A 20,351-nucleotide genomic window follows, 5' to 3' on the forward strand; every position below is an offset into this window, starting at 1 on the left:
TGTTCACTTTCCACGCCTAGTTAAAAAATATTAAATTATGACCGGGGGCAGCTCGAGCAGGGCAGAAAAGTGTTTTTGTCCGGGGTTACAACAAAATATGTACTCTAAAACGCCGTTTGTGTCACGTTCAGGCGGCGCTCGGTCCACGTCACCGGTCTTCTAGCCATCGTCGCTCTACCTTTCATTTTCCATTTGTTTTGTCTTGTTTTTCCGCACACCTGGTTTACATCCCCTCATCACTCTACTTGTATATTATCCTCTGTTCCCCCTCATGTCTGTGTGTGTAATTGTTCGTTACGCTTATTGTGTGACGCGGCAGGCTGGGTTTTTCAGGGTATTGTTTTGAACCTGTGTTATTGTATTGTTGTTCATTATTTGTGCTCTATTCGCTTTTGCCTTTGGCTGGAGTGTTGTGACGCTGTTGCGTCCAACTGATGTGCTTCTGCCAATTAAAGTGTGCCTGTTCACTCATCTCTGCTCCCCTGCACCTGACTCCAGTTGACCAGTCTGATGGTTTGGAACATCTGTGCTTCACCACGGTAAATTAATAAAGGTTGGGTTTTGATTTGAAGATGTCAATTTGCCCACTAACATGGGGGTGAACAGCTGCGGTGATTGCTCTCTATACAATAGCATAGACTATGAGACAGATCTGCCCAGCTGCTCAGACTTTGTTTACACAAGACAACACGTTGCACTTTTTTTTTTAACTTGGAGAAATACTGCACCAAACATCTTAGTTAGATGTAGAATTGCGCAACTAAATCATCCTTAGCAAAAATGTAAAAATGTATTACAGATTTCTTGAGTTATCTTAAGATTTATTCTGGGGATTTTGAGGAAGTGAAATAGGCTTCTACAGTGTGTCATGGGGACAAACATCCTTAACCAAGTGCAGTATCGGTCAGGAAACACACTTCCAAGACTGAAATCTAATTTTTCTAATGAGCAACAGAAAACACACATGCCAATCAGCATGTTCAGTGGCTCTTTAAGTAGATCTCTAACTTGGTCCCAGTTATGTTTAAGCTCTTGCCAACTCTATTGCTGTTATTGTCAAGCCATACATGTTTGGCATGACAATGAGTGACAAGGATGATGGCACAAACAGACTAGCACTCAGGGTAGAGGATTGTAAGTGCAGCACAAATGAACCACTATTCAAACCTTAAGAACTACTATTGAAAGCTTATGAACCACTATTAAATATTATGAAACACTATTCAAATATTCTTCTGGAACAGGGTGACCAGACTTTTGCTGTTGCTTTGTGTGTCTGTGTTCATTTTGTTGTTGACAATATGAGGCAGGAGTACACGCTCAGTCCTGGGCTCCATCTCGTAGTAAGGGCACACCTTCAGGTGGTCTGACATGGAGGGTACATTGCTGTCAAAACACCATGCTTCTACTGGAGAGAACAGAGTACTGAACTGCCACACCTGGGCGGAGGGGAGGAGTGGTGGGAGAGTACAGGGGAGGGAGGAGAAGATGAGAGGAGGAAGGAATAGAGAAGAGGAGAACAAAGAGGAAAAAGCAAAAATGAGGAGAGCAGAGAGGAGGAAGGAGAAGAGAGGAGAGGAAATCAACAAAGGAAAAGCACCGTAAAAAACTAATTTAGGAACTTCTATCTCGGCTAACTCACCACCTTCTTGGCCTTCCACTTGGCCATGCCAGTCTTATAGGTCTTCTTCTCCCAGAGGAGGAGACCATCCCCCTGTCGTGCAGCAGAGAGGAACACACCTCCCTCATGAGGTGGGACACCAGGGCCAGTTGGGACAGGGAAAGGCTGTCCAGGAAGCTGGCCATGTGGTACAGCACTTCGTAGGGCAGAGTGCTCAGAGAGTCCTGGTCCCCTCCACCTCCACCCCTCGACCTTCGCCTCCTGAGGTTTGAGACTGGTTCTGGAGCAGGCTGGGACTTGGAGTATTGGGGTTCCTCATTTAGAGAGGCAGGGACCGTGGGTCTCAGGCTGAAGCTACTAAGCTCTTTGCTGGAGGTACAGGTTAGATAAAGTTATTGCCAGGGTCAAGGTAATGGTAAGGGCTGTCTGTATGTTTCTATGAGGGAGCTTTCTTACTTGTAGGTGATGGTGGCAGTGTGTGTGGAGGGCTGGAACCTCCTCTGGCTGTAAGTGCAGCCCAGGTAGGCTAGGGGACACCTCTGCTCAAACCAGCCACTAGCACACATCTGTATGTCGGTGTGCACGTTCCTGAATAATAATGATGAGGAACATTAATTTTATTTGTCTAGAAAACATACTAAAGGATATCAAGCCATATCATATACTCCACGACAGTGGGTCAGGTACAGTACGTGAAATGTTTGGGCTACCTGAAGTGTTAGGAGTACCTGAAGTGTTTGGGGAACTCTCTGCGTTGGAAGGTGTGTCCACAGAGAAAGGTGAAGGCGGAGCTAGACTTGTTGTGTCGGGCTGTCACACCCTTCGCCTGCAGCTGGAGGTGGAGCTGGAGGGGGCGGTCCTCCGTCAGACTGGCCAATGAAGTGTCACGACCGAACGGAGCTGACAGGAAGGCGTAGGTCTGCGTCCCTGTGTCGCTCAGGAGGGCGTCGCTGGACTGTGACTCAGCGATCAGGTGACCCTCTGCTCCTTCTCCAGAGAACACAGCAGACTGGCCTGGAGGATACATGCAGGAAGGGTTTGGGAGTGATATGCACATCCTAACTTTTTACACTGTTGCTGGACAAGATTAAACGCTCACACCAGTAGAAATCCACTTTTTTGAGCTGAAAGACATTGGCCAGAGCTTACCCATGATGAAAGTCAATAAATCATTGTTTTAGTCAAAATATGATACATTTGTGCTTGAAGTGACAGAACCGAACTGTCTGCTTCGTGCATATTTGTGCTAATGACGTGTCTTTTCCTATGAAATGATGTGTAACATTTTGGCCTACGTTTAGTTTCAATGCTTGTTTTAATTTGTATGGTACTACCCACTAGCATTGAATTGTTTATTAATCAGAAACACCTGCAAAGTTTGTGAGTCACATCTGAGCTGAGCAATATAATAGATCATCTTTGGCTACTGCAAAGATGGGGGGATAAATTAAGATAATTTACCATTTTGGAAAAATGGTCAGTTATGTAATTTTGACTGCTCATGAATTTATTTTATTACTATGCTATTTTTTAAGTCATGCCCTCCTCCATCCTTGGCTTTTCCTACATAAGTACGTATATATCATGCTGTTGATATGATCTTAATATCACAAACAGAACTGGAGTTATAACCAGCTTTAGTAGGGAATGTTGTATTTGAATGGTTTTCCCCATTGCCCCTCTTCCCGACAGTAGGGCCTGCTGCACTCATTCTCCCAACATTGGAATGTTCAGTGCCCAGTTGATAATCACCCCGATAATTGCTTCTAAACTTAACCTAAACTATACCGAAACTAATTTCACACATATAACAACATATTTGATACTTTACTTAATGTATGATGGGGAGAAAGGGGAAATGGGTGAGTTGATGAGCAAGGGGAAGCGAATTATGGATATTTATGTCATCACCAAATGTGACTGTACCCTATATCAGTCCACCAAACCCAAGCAGTTTTATCAGTGTAGTCTCGCCTACTTGGAGTACACAGTGAGAGATTTAATGAATTGACAAGAAGTCCAAGACGAATGGATGCACATGCTGCGTTATCGCTGCCACAATCAAAGGTATGTCAATATTACATAACACCTATTGCTATACATAAACTTATACAATGCTTGAAGACAGAGCACATGTTTTTCCTATGGGAAAAATAATCCTAATATTTTCTACTCCACTGTGTTCCATAGGTTGGTGTGGATGTTTTGGAGAGACTTCATCATGAGTCTGGCATATGGGCTACGTTTGAGATCTATGAGGGCCAAGGCAGCAGCACAGATTCCATGGGAGCCTTTGCGTGAGATAAAATTGCTCACAGCTCCCGGGGAGGAGTCGGTGCCAGGTGGCCAGATGCACAAAGACAGATCCCAAGACATTTGTGTAACCTGCAAGTGATGTGTTTGTGGGAAGTGTGTCAAGCAAATGAAAGTGGGAGATTTGTGTCAACTGTTAGGACAAGGAATAAGCTCTAAATGAAATCAAACTGATGTCATTGAGTAAAAATGCACGCCATGTAAGCATGAGCTGACAATAATGTACTATTTATGACTGCTGTCATATCGACACTTATATTAATTGTAATGCCATTATTGCTTTTGTGCCGATATTCACTATTTATTGAGCACACTTTGCACTTATAATGATGTTTAACCTTTCTAGGGTAGGGGGCAGTATTTTGACATCCGGATGAAAAGCGTGCCCAAAGTAGACTGCCTGTTACTCAGGCCCAGAAGCTAGGATATGCATGGTAGTATTGGATAGAAAACACTCTAAAGTTTCCAAAACTGTTAAAATAATGTCTGTGAGTATAACAGAACTGATATGGCAGGTGAATGCGGCTCGCTACCAAGGACTGCAGGCCCTCCATCTCCTTCTCCGTGGCCGACTTGAGTAAAACATTTAAACGTGTTAACCCTCGCAAGGCTGCTGGCCCAGACGGCATCCCTAGCCTCGTCCTCAGAGCATGGGCAGACTAGCTGGCTGGAGTGTTTACGGACATATTCAATCTATCCCTATCCCAGTCTACTGTCCCCACTTGTTTCAAGATGTCCACCATTGTTCCTGTACCCAATAAAGCAAAGGTAACTGAACTAAATGAATATTGCCTCATAGTCTTCACTTCTGTCATCATGAAGTGCTTTGAGAGGCTAGTCAAGGATCATATCACCTCCACCTTACCTGCCACCCTAGACCCACTTCAATTTGCTTACCGCCCATATAGGTCCACAGACGATGCAATCGCCATCACACTGCACTATCCCATCTGGATAAGCGGAACACCTTTGTAAGAATGCTGTTCATTGACTACAGCTCAGCCTTCAACACCATAGTACCCTCCAAGCTCATCATTAACATTTGGGCCCTGGGTCTGTGCAACTGGGTCCTGGACTTCTAGACGGGCCTCTCCCAGGTGGTGAAGGTAGGAAACAACATCTCCACCCTGCTGATCCTCAACACTGGGGCCTCACAAGGGTGCGTGCTCAGCCCCTTCCTGTACTCCCTATTCACAAATGACTGCGTGGCCAGGTGCATCAAAGCTGGGACCGAGAGACTGAAAAACAGCTTCTATCTCAAGGCCAACAGACTGTTAAACAGCCATCACTAACACAGAGAGGCTGCTGCCTACATACAGACTTGAAATCAATGTCCAGTTTAATAAATGGATCACTAGTCACTTCAATGCCACTTTAATAATGTTTACATATCTTGCATTACTCATCTCATATGTATATACTGTATTTTATACCATCTATTGCATCTTGCCTATGCCACTCGATCATCGCTCATCCGTATATTTATATGTATATTTTCTTATTCCATCCCTTTACTTAGCTTTTTGTGTATTAGGTAATTGTTGTGGAATTGTTAGATTACTGTTAGATATTACTGCAATGTGGAACTAGATACACAAGCATTTTGCTACCCACACAATAACATCAGCTAACCATGTGTATGTGACCCCAAAATAATTGATTTAGCCATGCTGGTGAAGTGTGCCTTGAATTCTAAATAAATCACTGCCAGTGTCAATAGCAAAGCAACTCAACACCATCACACCTTCTCCTCCATGCTTCATGGTGGGAACCACACATGCGGAGGTCATCCGTTCACCTAATCTGCGTCTCACACAGACACAGAGGTTGGAACCAAATATCTCAAAGCTGGACTCATCAGACCAATGGACTGATTTCCACTGGTCTAATGTCCATTGCTTGTGTTTCTTGGCCCAAGCAAGTCTCTTCTTCTTATTGGTGTCCTTTAGTAGTGGTTTCTTGCAACAATTCAACCATTAAGCCCTGATTCACACAGTCTCCTCCTCTCCTCTGAGTGCCTCGAACTCAGGCCCTGTGTGGAGCTAACTGACCGCTCTCTGCCTATTCACCGCCATTTACCCGTTGTTTTCCAGAGATGCAACGTCTCTCATTGTCACTCAATGCCTAAGTTTACCTCCACTGTACTCGCACCCTACCATGCCCTTGTCTGTGCATTATGCCCTGAATCCATCCTACCACGCCCAGAGGTCTGCTCCTTTTACTCTTTGTTCCAAACGCACTAGACAACCAGTTCTTATAGCCTTTAGCCTTATCCTACTCCTCCTCTGTCCATCTGGTGATGTTAACCCAGGTCCTGTGTGTCCCCAGGCGCTCTCATTTGTTGACTTCTGTATCCGCAAAAGCCTTGGGTTCATGCATGTTAACATCAGAAGCCCCATCCGAAATTTGCTTTATTCACTGCTTTAACACACTACGCCAACCCAGATGTCCTAGCCGTGTCTGAATCCTGACTTAGGAAGGCTACCAAAAATTCTGAAATTTCCATCCCCAATTACAACATTTTCCATCAAGATAGATCTGCTAAAGGGGGCGGAGTTGCAACTACTGCAAAGATATCAGAGTTCTGTCATACTATCCAGGTCTATGTTATTTTTAAAAATCAATTTATCCAGAAATTAGTCTCTCACTGTTGACACTTGTTATAGACCCCCTTCAGCTCTCAGCTGTGCCCTGGACACCATATGTGAATTGATCGCCCCCCCATCTATCTTCAGAATTCGTACTGTTAGGTGACATAAACTGGGATATGCTTAGATCCTTCAATTTAAGCTAGATGCCCTCAATCTCACACAAATTATCAAGGAACCTACCAGTAACAACCCCAAATCCGTAAACATGGGCACCCTCAAAGATATCATCCTGACCAACTTGCCCTCTAAATACACCTCTATTGTTTTCAACCAGGATCTCAATGATCACTGCCTCATTGCCTGCATCCGTTATGGGTCCGCGGTCAAAGACCACCCCTCATCACTGTCAAATGCTCCATAAACCACTTCTGCGAGCAGGCATTTCTAATTGACCTGGCCCGGGTATCCTGGAAGGATATTGACCACATCCCGTCAGTAGAGGATGCCTGGTTGTTCTTCAGAAGTGCCTTCCTCACCATCTTAAATAAGCATGCCCCTTTCAAAAAATGTTGAACTAAGAAGAGATATAGCCCTTGGTTCACTCCAGACTTGACAGCCCTTGACCAGCACAAAAACATCCTGTGGCGCACTGCACTAGCTTCGAATAGTCCCCGCAGTATGCAACTTTTCAGGGAAGTCAGGAACCAATACACAGTCAGTTAGGAAAGAAAAGGCTAGCTTTTTCAAACAGAAATTTGCATCCTGCAGCACTAGTTCCAAAATGTTCTGGGACATTGTAAATTCCATGGAGAATAAAAGCAACTCCTGTCAGCTGCCCATTGCACTGAGGCTAGGAAACACTGTCACCACATATAAATACACAAAATCGAGAATTTCAATAAGCATTTCTCTATGTCTGGCCACTCTTTCCACCTGGCTACTCCTACCCCAGCCAACAGCATTGCACACCCCGCAGCAACTGGCCCAAGCCCCCCCCACTTCTCCTTCACCCAAATCCAGACAGCTGATGTTCTGAAAGAACTGAAAAATCAGGACCCCTACAAATCAGCTGGGCTAGACAATCTGGATTGAAAAGTGGCCGCGGTCATCCACCTCTTCAAAGGGGGAGACACTCTAAACCCAAACTGTTACAGACCTATATCCATCCCGCCCTGCCTTGCTAAAGTCTTCGAATGCCAAGTGAACAAAGATCGCCGACCATCTCAAATCCCACCGTATCTTCTCCACTATGTAATCCAGTTTCCGAGCTGGTCACGGGTGCACCTCAGCCACGCTCAAGGTCCTAAACGATGTCATAACCACCATCGATAAAAAACAGTACTGTGCAGCCACCTTCATCAACCTGACCAAGTTTTTTCGACTCTGTCAATCACTGCATTCTAAATCGGCAGACTCAACAGCCTTGGTTTCTCAAATGACTGCCTCGCCTGGTTCATTAGCTACTTATCAAATAGAGTTCAGTGTATCAAATCGGAGGGCCTGCTGTCCAGACCTCTGGCAGTCTCTAGGTTTCAATTCTCGGGCAGACTCTTTTCTCTGTATTTATCAATGATGTTGCTCTTGCTGCTGGTGATTCTTTGATCTACCTCTACTCAGACGACACCATTCTGTATACATCTGGCCCTTCTTTGGACAATGTGTTAATAACCCTCCAAATGAGCTTCAATGCCATTTAACAATGCCATTTAACACTCCTTCCGTGGATTCCAACTGCTCGTAAATGCAAGTAAAACTAAATGCATGCTCCTCAACCGATCGCTACCCGCCCGACTAGCATCACTACTCTGGACGGTTATGACTTAGAATATGTGGACAACTGTAAATACCTAGGTGTCTGGTTAGACTGTAAACTCTCCTTCCAGACTCACATTGAGCATCTCCAATCCAAAGTTAAATCTCGAATCGGCTTCCTATTTTGTAACAAAGCCTCCTTCACTCATGCTGCCAAACATACCCTCGTAAAACGGACTATCCTGCTGATCCTTGGCTTCGGCAATGTCAATTACAAAATAAGCCTCCAACACTCTACTCAGAAAATTGGATGCAGTCTATCACAGTGTCATCTGTTCTGTCACCAAAGCCCCATATTCTACCCACCACTGCGACCTTTATGCTCTCGTTGGCTGGTCCTCGCTACATATTCATCGCCAAACCCACTGGCTCCAGGTCATCTATAGGTCTTTGCTAGGTAAAGCTCCGCCTTATCTCAGCTCACTGGTCACCATAGCTACTCCATCCTGTAGCACGCGCTCCAGCAGTTATATTTCACTTGTCATCCCCAAAACCAACACTTCCTTTGGCTGCCTTTCCCTCCAGTTCTCTGCTGGCAATGACTGGAACGAATTGCAAAAATCACTGAAGTTGGAGACATATCTCCCTCACTAACTTCAAGCATTGTCTGTCAGAGCAGCTTTCCGATCGCTGCAGCTGTACACAGCCCATCTGTAGACAGCCCATCCAACCAACTACCTACCTCATCCCCATATCATTTTTTTCTGCTCTTTTGCACACCAGTATTTCTACTTGCACATCATCATCTGCACATCTATCACTCCAGTGTTAATTGCTAAATTGTAATTGTACTTCTCCACTATAGCCTATTTATTGCCTTACCTCCTTACTTCATTTGCACACACTATATACAGATTTTCAATTGTGTTATTGACTGTTTGTTTATCCCATGTGTAACTCTGTGTTGTTGTTTTTCTCGCACTGCTTTGCTTTATCTTGGCCAGGTCGCAGTTGTAAATTAGAACTAGCCTACCTGGTTAAATAAACAACTGATGTGTCTGTTACTTGAACTCTGTGAAGCATTTATTTGGGCTGCAATTTCTGAGGCTGGTAACTCTAAGGAACTTATCCTCTGCAGCAGAGGTAACTCTGGGTCTTTCTTACTTGTGGCGGTCCTGATGAGAGCCAGTTTAATTATAGCGAATGATGGTTTTTGCGACTGCACTTTCAAAATCCTTGAAATGTTCTGTATTGACTTAACATAATGATGGACTGTTGTTTCTCTTTGCTTCTTTGAGCTGTTCTTGCCATAATATGGACTTGGTCTTTTCCCAAATTGGACTATCTTCTATATACCACCACTATCTTGTCTCAACACAACTGATTGGCTCAAATGCATTAAGAAGGAAAGAAATTCCACAAATGAACTTTTAAGAAGCCACATCTGCTAATTTAAATGCATTCCAGGTGATGACCTCATGAATCTGGTTGAGAGAATGCCAAGAGTTTGCAAAGCTGTCAACAAGGCAAAGGAATGGTACTTTGAAGAATCGCAAATATAAAATATGAACACTTTTTTTGGTTACTACATGATTCAATATTTGTTATGTCATAGTTTTGATGTCTTCACTATTATTCAGATGGATCTGCTCTTCTTAGTTCATTGACTTTAATTGATCCAGAGAAAAACAGCAAGTGGGCTCTCGCTTCCACTTCCTTCTTTTTGCTGTATCCTGCACTTGGCTACCTGAGCCATGGAGCAAATTAAAATAAGGGGTGTAAACTAATGTTCTTGCACCTCCCTATTTTCAACCATTCCAAAAGAGAAATCTCCACCCACCCGGGGCACCGGTACATGCAAAACAATCTCGCCCATTGTCTCAATAGTTAGGCTATACATATTACCAGAGCTTTTATTCTTTCTATTTCTATGGCATAATCACAGCCGCAATTTAGATAATGCACTGATATATAGCTAGCTTAATGACATCTGGAATATGACACAGTTTCGCTGGAATTATCAAATGGGAAGAGTCCGACAAACGTCAACATGTCAACAGCTTGTGTAGGCATGGTTTAGCTGAGACTCATTTCTTGACAGGTAGTCTGGTTGTCTTTTTAAGAAATCATTATTTTTAACTGCAATAGTGCTCACATAACTTTCATTGGCCAGCTAAGGTTAGCATACTAGCTAGTTACTCTGACAGCTGTCAGTCAGTATCTTATTTGTCATTATTTCTCTGCTACACATAGAAATCACCACAACGCTCACACCCCCAATTCCTGAATATGTATTAGCTTAAATGAGAATTTCCGCTCTAGGAACGGAATTACTCTAAATAGGTGCGGCAACTTCCTCTGAGGTGGGCCCAAATTTGCAGTTAGTTATGAATTGAAGCTTATAGGAGACTAATGAACTATAATGGGAGACTATTGGTCTGCAACTACTTTGACTGGAGATATCCAAAGAGTTCACCTTGAACTCTCACCTGCACCTCCTCCCAGATAGGCATGTCCTGTGGCTCCACCCCTAGGTCGCTGGTGTCCACGGCCATATCCACCCTCTTCCGGTGTCCGGGGTTCCTGATGCGTGTGTGTTTGGCCGTGAAGCTGGTGGGAATCTTAAAGGTCCTCACTGTGTTGATTTTCATGGGCTCCAGCTGGCTGTAGTAATACATCTGCTTCTTCTTAGTGCCTGCCAGACAGGCCACACAGTGGGGGTTGGGGCGTTTGTCTGTGTGTGTGTGTGTGTCATTAAGTGCGTGTGTCCCTGTGGTGGTCAGGGTCTGTGATTGATGTGACTCCATCTCTTGACCTCTAACTCCTGATGCTTGACCCTGACCCCTGCCTCTTGCCCCTGCCTCTTGGTTAGCCTCAGCTATCATGCAGCCTCCCCTCTCCATGTTAAACATGCGCTCCCAGACGTAGGCCACCGGGCCCCCTGATCCTACCACCCTTCCCCTGGCCAGCTCCTCCCTCTCCTCCTGGGTCAACTCTATCTCCTCCTCCCTCTCTCTGTCCCTCTCCCTAACCACCTCCTGAATATCCTCAGGTAGGGGTCCATACCATCCTCGATTAGCAGGAGACACACAGCCAATCCTGTTAGGGAAAGACAGTCCTCCATCCACTCCCTGTGCCTCCAGGGCCTCCCTCTCCTTCTCTTCCTTCTCCCTCCTCCTCCCCTCCCTTCTCCTCTGCTCCTCCCTCTCCTCCACTTCCACCCTCTCAATCAGCTCAGGGAAGAGATTCTTCATCTTCAGGGAGTGGAACAAATGGTGCTGATCTCTCAGAGCCATGGCCAGGTCCAGCGCCTCACCGTGTCCTCCCCCCTCCTCCTTCACTAGGTTATCCTGCAGGGCCGAATGTGTGTGTGACTGGGCGTCCTCGGCTGGCCAGCGGTTCCACTCCATGGAGCAGCACACCACGCTGGCTGGACAGACCTGCAGGTGGGCCGCCAGCCAGGAACGGGGCATGCTGATTGGACAGCCGAAGCCCGCGTTTAAGCACGGCACCCTCTCATTGGGGCAGAGTAGCGCATGCTCCTCCTCCTTGCACAGGTGAAAGAAGGCGCCGCACTGTAGGCGGCAGGGGATGAGCACACATGACACCGAGATCTCCACAGGGGCCTTGCAGCACTGGCTGAAACAGCTGTCACAGTGGCGGTGACCGCTGGGGCGGGAAGGACGAACCTTAGGGGAGGGCAAGACACAGGTTGAGAGGGAGGTAGAGGGGATGAGAGTGAGTGAGAGAGCGAGAAAAACATTGAGAGGAAAGAGGGAGGAAGGGAGCGAGGACAAAGCAAGAGAGAGATAGTCATAGGCAAAGAACATAGGCAAAGAGTCAAAACTACTCTCAATGAAAAACATAAACTCTGTTTTAATAATTTCCCATTTTATGATTGTCGTTATTTGGTTTCAATAGCTATTGAAATATGATTCATTTTGAGTTCAAATTAATTTTGAACTTACCATATTCACAGAACTTCAGTGTGTCAAATAATTGGTGAATATCCTGAAAAACAAAGAATTTATAGAAATAAATAAAGTTGTTTTGTGTCAACCTCCCTAAAGGTAGAGGTAATAACAACAAACAATAACAGGACACATATAACATAGACAATCCTCTGATCAGACTATCATGGGAATCACATTAACATTGTTTGCATGTAATCTGTCATTAATCGGCCATAAAGAAATGTAATCATACTGTCATAATATAGTCAATGTTGTGCCCTCCTCCCTCTATGTACACAACCATAAAACAAGAATAGACATCGTCAGCTAGAGGCCTGGGGGTGGTCGGCGGTTAGTCCCACCACCTCCACGGGTGGTAGTGTATGGTGTTGGCCATGGTGTTGGGACGAATCTGTCCCACTACCGATTTGACACAACGTCTGTGTTCTTATATCTACCCTTATCTATTATCTATTCTGGGTAAGGTAGAGAATCGGAATGTAGTCCATGTTTTCTCTTGTCTTTCCTGTTCCCTCACTTTCTATCAACGTAACAAGTAAAAACATGATTAAAATACAATTAACAGAAATACAAACGCAACATGCAACCATTTCAAAGATTTTACTGACTTATAGTTGAGGAAATCATTCAAATGAAATAAATTAATTAGGTCCTAATCTATGGATTGGGTTCTTGGTCAGCTCCCTGACCAGGCCCTTCTCCCCCGTTTGCTCAGTTTGGCCAGACGGCCAGCTCAAGAAAGAGTCTTGATAGTTCCAATGTGTTCTTGGGGACCAACAATGCTACCGAAATGTTTTGGTACCCTTCCCCTTCCCTAGATCTGTCTTGGAGCTCAATGGAAAATTCCTTTGACCTCATGGCTTAGTTTTTGCTCTGACATGCACTGTCAACTATGGGACCTTATATAGACAGGTGTGTGCCTTTCCAAATCATGTCCAATCAATTGAATATACCACAGGTGGACTCCAATCAAGTTGTAGAATATTGTTTATTCTTCTCCCTTTTCTCTCCAATTTCAATCTTGTCTCATTGCTGCAACTCCCCAACGGGCAGGGGAGAGGCAAAGGTCGAGTCACGCATCCTCCGAAACATGACCCGCCAATCTGAGCTTCTGATCACCCGCCCAGCTGCACCAATTTGTCAGAGGAAACACCAAATGATAGACACAATGTAAGTAACCTAATTTATGTCCCTCTTACTGCCCTGAATATCTCTGCGGAACCTACAGCTATTGCATGCAGTAATATATGCCTATGAACCATAATTATACTGTTAACACTGAGGTGGTGTGTTCTAGCAGGAAGTCCACTGTGTGCAGCTCACCCTGCACAAATAAAAAATAACCCGAGCATGTTTACCTCTAATAATCTTCCCAGTAAAGCAAGAAAAACAATCAAGCATGGTCTATATTCAGAACCACATTCCTGTAAAGCTTAGAGAGGATCTCATGTTAAATGCTGTTGAAGTAATATGGCTACAGGTTCATCTGCCTCACATAATGCCCATTCTGGTGGGAAGCTGCTATAGATCACCAGGTGCTAACAGTCAGTATCTGGATAACATGTGTGAAATGCTTGATAATCTATGTGATATCAATAGACACGTATAATTTCTGGGTAATTTAAATATTGACTGGCTTTCATCAGGCTGCCCACTCAAAAAAGAAAAAGCTTCAAACTGTAACTAGTGCCTCTAACCTGGTTCAGGTTATCAATCAAACTACCGGGGTATTTACAAACAGCACAGAAATGAAATCATTAACATGTATTGATCATATCTTTACTAATACTGCAGAAATTAGTTTGAAAGCAGTATCAAAATCCATTGGATGTAGTGATCACAATATAGTACCCATATCTAGGAAACCTAGTATAGTACTTAACCTCTCTAGGGTAGGGGGCAGCATTCGGAATTTTGGATGAAAAGCATGCCCAAATTAAACGGCCTGCTACTAGGGCCCAGAATATATGATATGCATATAACTGGTAGATTTGAATTGAAAACACTCTAAAGTTTCCAGAACTGTTAAAATAGTGTCTGTTAGTATAACAGAACTGATTTAGCAAGCGAAAACCTGAGAAAAATCCATTCAGGAAGTAGTTTTTGTTGTTGTTGGTTTTGTAGTTTTCTATTCAATGCCATAACAGTATCTATTGACTTAGGACTCCATTTGCAGTTCCTATGCCTTCCACATCCACCAGATGTCAACAGTCTTTAGAAATCGTTTCAGGCTTGTATTCTTATAAATGAGGGAGTAAGACCAGTCTGAACGAGTGGACCCTACCGTGTCGCAGAGCTTTTTCATGCGCATGTGTATTTCTTGTTTACCTTTTATATTGACAACGTTATTGTCCGGTTGAAATATTATAGATCATTTAGGCTAAAAGACAACCTGAGGATTGAATATAAACATCGTTTGACATGTTTCTATAAACTTCACGGATACAATTTGGATTTTTTTGTCTGATTGTTTTGACTGAGTTTGAGCCTGTGGATTACTGAAGAAAACGCGCTAACAAAACAGAGGTTTTTGGATATAAAGAGACTTCATCGAACAAAAGGAACATTGATTGAGTAAATGAATGTCTTCTGATTGCCACCATATGAAGATCATCAAAGGTAAGGGATTAATTTTTTATCTCTATTTCTGAGATTTTAACGCTTCTGCTTGGCTGGTTACTGTTTGTAATAATTTGTCAACTGGGATATGTTCTTGGCTAGGTATGTTCTGGGCTAGGTATGCTTTCGCCGAAAAGCATTTTATAAATATGACACTGTGGTTGGTTTAACAAGAAGTTAATCTTTAAACCTATGTAAAATATGTTTTGTTTTCAGAATTTTTATAATGCTAGTGTCCCACATACCCTAGAGAGGTTTTAAGAGTTCAAACAAAAAGTTTTGTAGTGATTCCTATGTTGGTCCGTGGTGTGTAATGACGAGCAACCAGATGCTGCACTTGACACATCTATGAAATTGCCAATCCCGGTTACTATTGTGCATTCACCCATTAAGAAAATTATGGTAAAAACTGTTATATCCTCGTGGATTGATGATGAATTGAAAAAGTGTATGGTTGAGAGGGATGAGGCAAAAGAGATGGCAAATAGGTCTGGCTGTACAACCAATTGGAAAATGTAGTACAAATTGAGAAATCATGTGACAAAACTGAATAAAAAGAAGAAACTACACTGTGAAACAAATATAAATTACATAGAGAATGATAGTACAAATCTTTGGAGCACCTTAAATGAAAAAGGCAAACTCAACTCCATCATAAGTCAGCTGGCTCATTGGTCACAAAACCCACTGATATTACCAACTATTTGAATGATTCTTTCATTAGCAAGATTAGGAAATTTAGGCATGACATGCCAGAAACAAACGCTGACACTACTCATCCAAGTATATCTGACCAAATTATGAAAGACAAGCATTGTAATTTTGAATTTCGTAAGTAAAATTATTGTTCTCTATCAACAATGACAAGCCACAGGGTCTGACAACTTGGATGGAAAATTACTGAGGATAATAGCAGACGATATTGCCACTTCTGTTTGCATTATCTTAAATCTAAGTCTACATTCTAGAGTGTCCTCTGGCCTCGATGGAAGCAAAAGTTATTCCCCTACCTAAGAATAGTAAAGCCCCCTTTACTGCCTCAAACGGCCGAACAATCAACCTGTAACCAACCCTTAGTAAACTTCTGGAAAAAAATTGTGTTTGACGAGATAAAATGCTATTTTACAGCACACTTCTAGAGAAGGACATTCAACAAGCACAGCACTTACACAAATAACTGATGATTGACTGAGAGAAATTGATGATAAAATGATTCTGGGGGGTGTTTTTTTAGCCTTTAGTGCGGCTTTAGAAATTATTGATCATAGTCTGTTGCTGGAAAAAAAATGTATGTGTTATGGTTTTACACCCCCTGATATATTGTGGAAAAATAGTTACCTGTCTAAAAATAACACAGAGGGTGTTATCTATAACGGAAGCCTCTCCAACAAAATCCAGGTAGAATCTGGAATGCCCCAGGACAGCTGTCTAGGACCATTACTTTTTTCAAGTAAAGCAAAGCCAATGTGTCTATGTATGCGGATGACTCAACACACTATACACTTCAGTGACCACCGCGACTGAAATGACGGCAACCCTTAACAAAGAGATGCAGTTAGTTTCAGAATGGGTGGCAAGAAATAAGTTAAGTCTTAAATATTTAAAAAACTAAAATACTTGTATTTGGGACAAATCATTCACTAAACCCTAAACCTCAACTAAATCTTGTAATGAATGATGTGGAAATTGAGCAAGTTGAGGAGACTAAACTGCTTGGAGTAACCCTGGATTGTAAACGGTCATGGTCAAAACATATTGACACAACAGTAGCCTGAACAGTAGTCTCCATTATAAATAGCACTATCAACAAGGCAGGTCCTACAGGCCCTACTGTTCAGTCATGTAGTCAGGTGCCACAAAGAGGGAATAAGGAAAATTGCAATTAGCTCAGAACAGGGCAGCGCAGCCCTTGGTTGTACACAGAGAGCTAACACTAATAATATGCATGTCAATCTCTCCTGCCCTAAAGTTGAGGAGAGATTGACTTCATCACAATTTGTACTTGTGAGAGGTATTGACATGTTGAATGCACCAAGCTGTCTGTTTGAATTACTGGCACACAGCTCGGACGCCCATCCATACCCCACAAGACATGCCACTAGAGGTCTCTTCACAGTCCCCAAGTCCAGAACAGACTATGGGAGGCGGACAGTACTACATAGAGCCATGACGACATGGAACTCTATTCCACATCAAGTAACTGATGCAAGCAGTAAAATTTGATTTAAAAAACAGATAAAAGTACACTTTATGGAACAGCAGGGACTGTGAAGCAACACAAACATAGACACATGCATGCAAACACACAATAACATACAGTACAGTTCACACTACACACACACACACACACAAGATATACTGCATATTTTCCACAATAATTTGCAAATAAATTCATAAAAAATCCTACAATGTGATTTTCTGGATTTTTTTTCTCATTTTGTCTGTCATAGTTGAAGTGTACCTATGATGAAAATTACAGGCCTCATCTTTTTAAGTGGGAGAACTTGCACAATTGGTGGCTGACTAAATACTTTTTTTGCCCCACTGTATGTGGTAGTAGAGTAGGGGTCTGAGGGCTCACACTTACGTTGTGAAATATGTTGTGAATGTATTGTAATGTGTTTAAAATGTATAACTGCTTTAATTTTGCTAGACTCCAGGTAGAGTAGCTGCTGCTTTTGCACTAGATATTGTGGATCCATAATAAATACAAATACAAATGTTATGGGTATCCTTGTAATCGTTAAGGAATGGAGAGTTTTTCAGAATAAAAAAGAAACAGAAGGGAGCTAATCACAGGCACTATCCTAGAGGAAAACTTGGTTCAGTCTGCTTTCCACAAGACACTGAGATTAATTCACCTTTCAGCAGGACAACAACCTAAAACACAAGGCCAAATCTACACTGGAGTTGCTTACCAAGAAGTTTTGACATCAATCTACTTCAAAATCTAAAAATAATAATTGACAAATGTTGCACATCCAGGTGTTGAAAGCTCTTAGAGACTTACCCAGAAAGACTCAATCGCTGTCAAAGGTGCTTCTACAAAGTATTGACAGAGGGGTGTGAACACTTACACTACTGTTCAAAAGTTTGGTGTCACTGAATTAAAAATGTCCTTGTTTTTGAAAGAGATGCAACATTTTTGTCCATTAAAAATAACATCAAATTGATCAGAAATACAGTGTAGATATTGTTAATGTTGTAAATGACTATTTTGAGCCTGTAATCGAACCCACAAATGATGATGCTCCAGATACTCATCTAGTCTAAAAAAGGCCAGCTTTATTGCTTCATTAATCAGAACGTGGTCGCAGGCAGCCTAGTGGTTAGAGCATTGGACTAGTAAGATCAAATCCCCAAGCTGACAAGGTAAAAATCTGTTGTTCTGCAGTTAACCCACTGTTTCTAGGCAGTCATTGAAAATAAGAATTTGTTCTTAACTGACTTGCCTAGTTAAAGAACAAAAGTTTTCAGCTGTGCTAACATAATTTCAAAAGGGTTTTCTAATTATCAATTAGCCTTTCAAAATTATAAACTTGGATTGGATTAGCTAACACAACGTGCCATTGGAACACAGGAGTGATGGTTGCTGATAATGGGCCTCTGTACGCCTATGTAGATATTCCATAAAAAAATCTGCCGTTTCCAGCTACAATAATCATTTACAACACTAACAAAGTCTACACTGTATTTCTGATCAATTGTAAAAAAAAATTAATACACAAAAAATGAGCTTTTCTTTAAAAGCTCTCATGATGACCACCACAGGAAAGGAAGACCCAGAGTTATGTCAGCTGAAGATGATAAGTTCATTAATGTTACCAGCCTCAGAAATTGCAGCCCCAATAAATGCTTCACAGAGTTCAAGTAACAGACACATCTCAATATCAACAGTTCAGAGGAGACCTCGTAAATCAGGCTTTCATCAAATCAAATTTTATTTGTCACATACACATGGTTAGCAGATGTTAATGCGAGTGTAGCGAAAGGCTTGTGATTCTAGTTCCGACAATGCAGTAATAACCAACAAGTAATCTAGCTAACAATTCCAAAACTACTACCTTATAGACACAAGTGTAAGGGGATAAATAATATGTACATAAAGATATATGAATGAGTGATGGTACAGAGCGGCATAGGCAAGATACAGTAGATGGTATTGAGTACAGTATATACATATGAGATGAGTATGTAAACAAAGTGGCATAGTTAAAGTGGCTAGTGATACATGTATTACATAAAGATGCAGTAGATGATATAGAGTACAGTATATACAGTACGTATACATATGAGATGAATAATGTAGGGTATGTAAACATTATATTAGATAGCATTGTTTAAAGTGGCTAGTGATATATTTTACATCATTTCCCATCAATTCCAATTATTAAAGTGGCTGGAGTTGAGTCAGTGTGTTGGCAGCAGCCACTCAATGTTAGTGGTGGCTGTTTAACAGTCTGATGGCCTTGAGATAGAAGCTGTTTTTCAGTCTCTCGGTCCCAGCTTTGATGCACCTGTACTGACCTCGACTTCAGGATGATAGCAGGGTGAACAGGCAGTGGCTCGGGTGGTTGTTGTCCTTGATAATCTTTATGGCCTTCCTGTGACATCGGGTGGTGTAGGTGTCCTGGAGGGCAGGTAGTTTGCCCCCGGTGATGCGTTGTGCAGACCTCACTACCCTCTGGAGAGTCTTACGGTTGTAGGTGGAGCAGTTGCCGTACCAGGCGGTGATACAGCCCGACAGGATGCTCTCGATTGTGCATCTGTAGAAGTTTGTGAGTGCTTTTGGTGACAAGCCAAATTTCTTCAGCCTCCTGAGGTTGAAGAGGCGCTGCTGCGCCTTCTTCACGATGCTGTCTGTGTGGGTGGACCAATTCAGTTTGTCTGTGATGTGTACGCCGAGGAACTTAACTTACCTCCCTCTCCACTACTGTTCCATCGATGTTGATAGGGGGGTGTTCCCCCCTTCTGGTTGCGGGACGTGTCAGTGGCACTGTCTTGTCCTCAAAGCGGGCAAAAAAGTGATTTAGTCTGCCTGGGAGCAAGACATCCTGGTCCGTGACGGGGCTGGTTTTCTTTTTGTAATCCGTGATTGACTGTAGACCCTGCCACATACCTCTTGTGTCTGAGCCGTTGAATTGAGATTCTACTTTGTCTCTATACTGACGCTTAACTTGTTTGATTGCCTTGCGGAGGGAATAGCTACACTGTTTGTATTCGGTCATGTTTCCGGTCACCTTGCCCTGATGGTCGAAATGCTGCAAATTAATCACTACTTAAGGACACCAATAATAAGAAGGGACTTTCTTGGGCCAAGATACACGAGCAATGGAAAATAAACCAGTGGAAATCTGTCCTTTAGTCTGATGAGTCCAAATTTGAGATCTTTCGTTACAACTACCGTGTCTTTGTGATACAGAGTAGGTGAATGGATGATCTCTGCATGTGTAGTTCCCACCGTGAAACATGGAGGAGGAG

The 20,351-nt window shown here is 42.8% G+C and overlaps 1 pseudogene; it reads right to left on the minus strand.

Annotated features, from left to right (window-relative positions):
* Positions 1–1,223: 1,223 nt before the first annotated feature.
* LOC135508864 (F-box only protein 40-like) overlaps positions 1,224–20,351 on the minus strand; it is a 48,580-nt pseudogene continuing 29,452 nt past the window's right edge.

The sequence above is a fragment of the Oncorhynchus masou genome, chromosome 22 (assembly GCF_036934945.1).
Source record: "Oncorhynchus masou masou isolate Uvic2021 chromosome 22, UVic_Omas_1.1, whole genome shotgun sequence".
In the NCBI taxonomy this organism is placed as follows: Eukaryota; Metazoa; Chordata; class Actinopteri; order Salmoniformes; family Salmonidae; genus Oncorhynchus; species Oncorhynchus masou.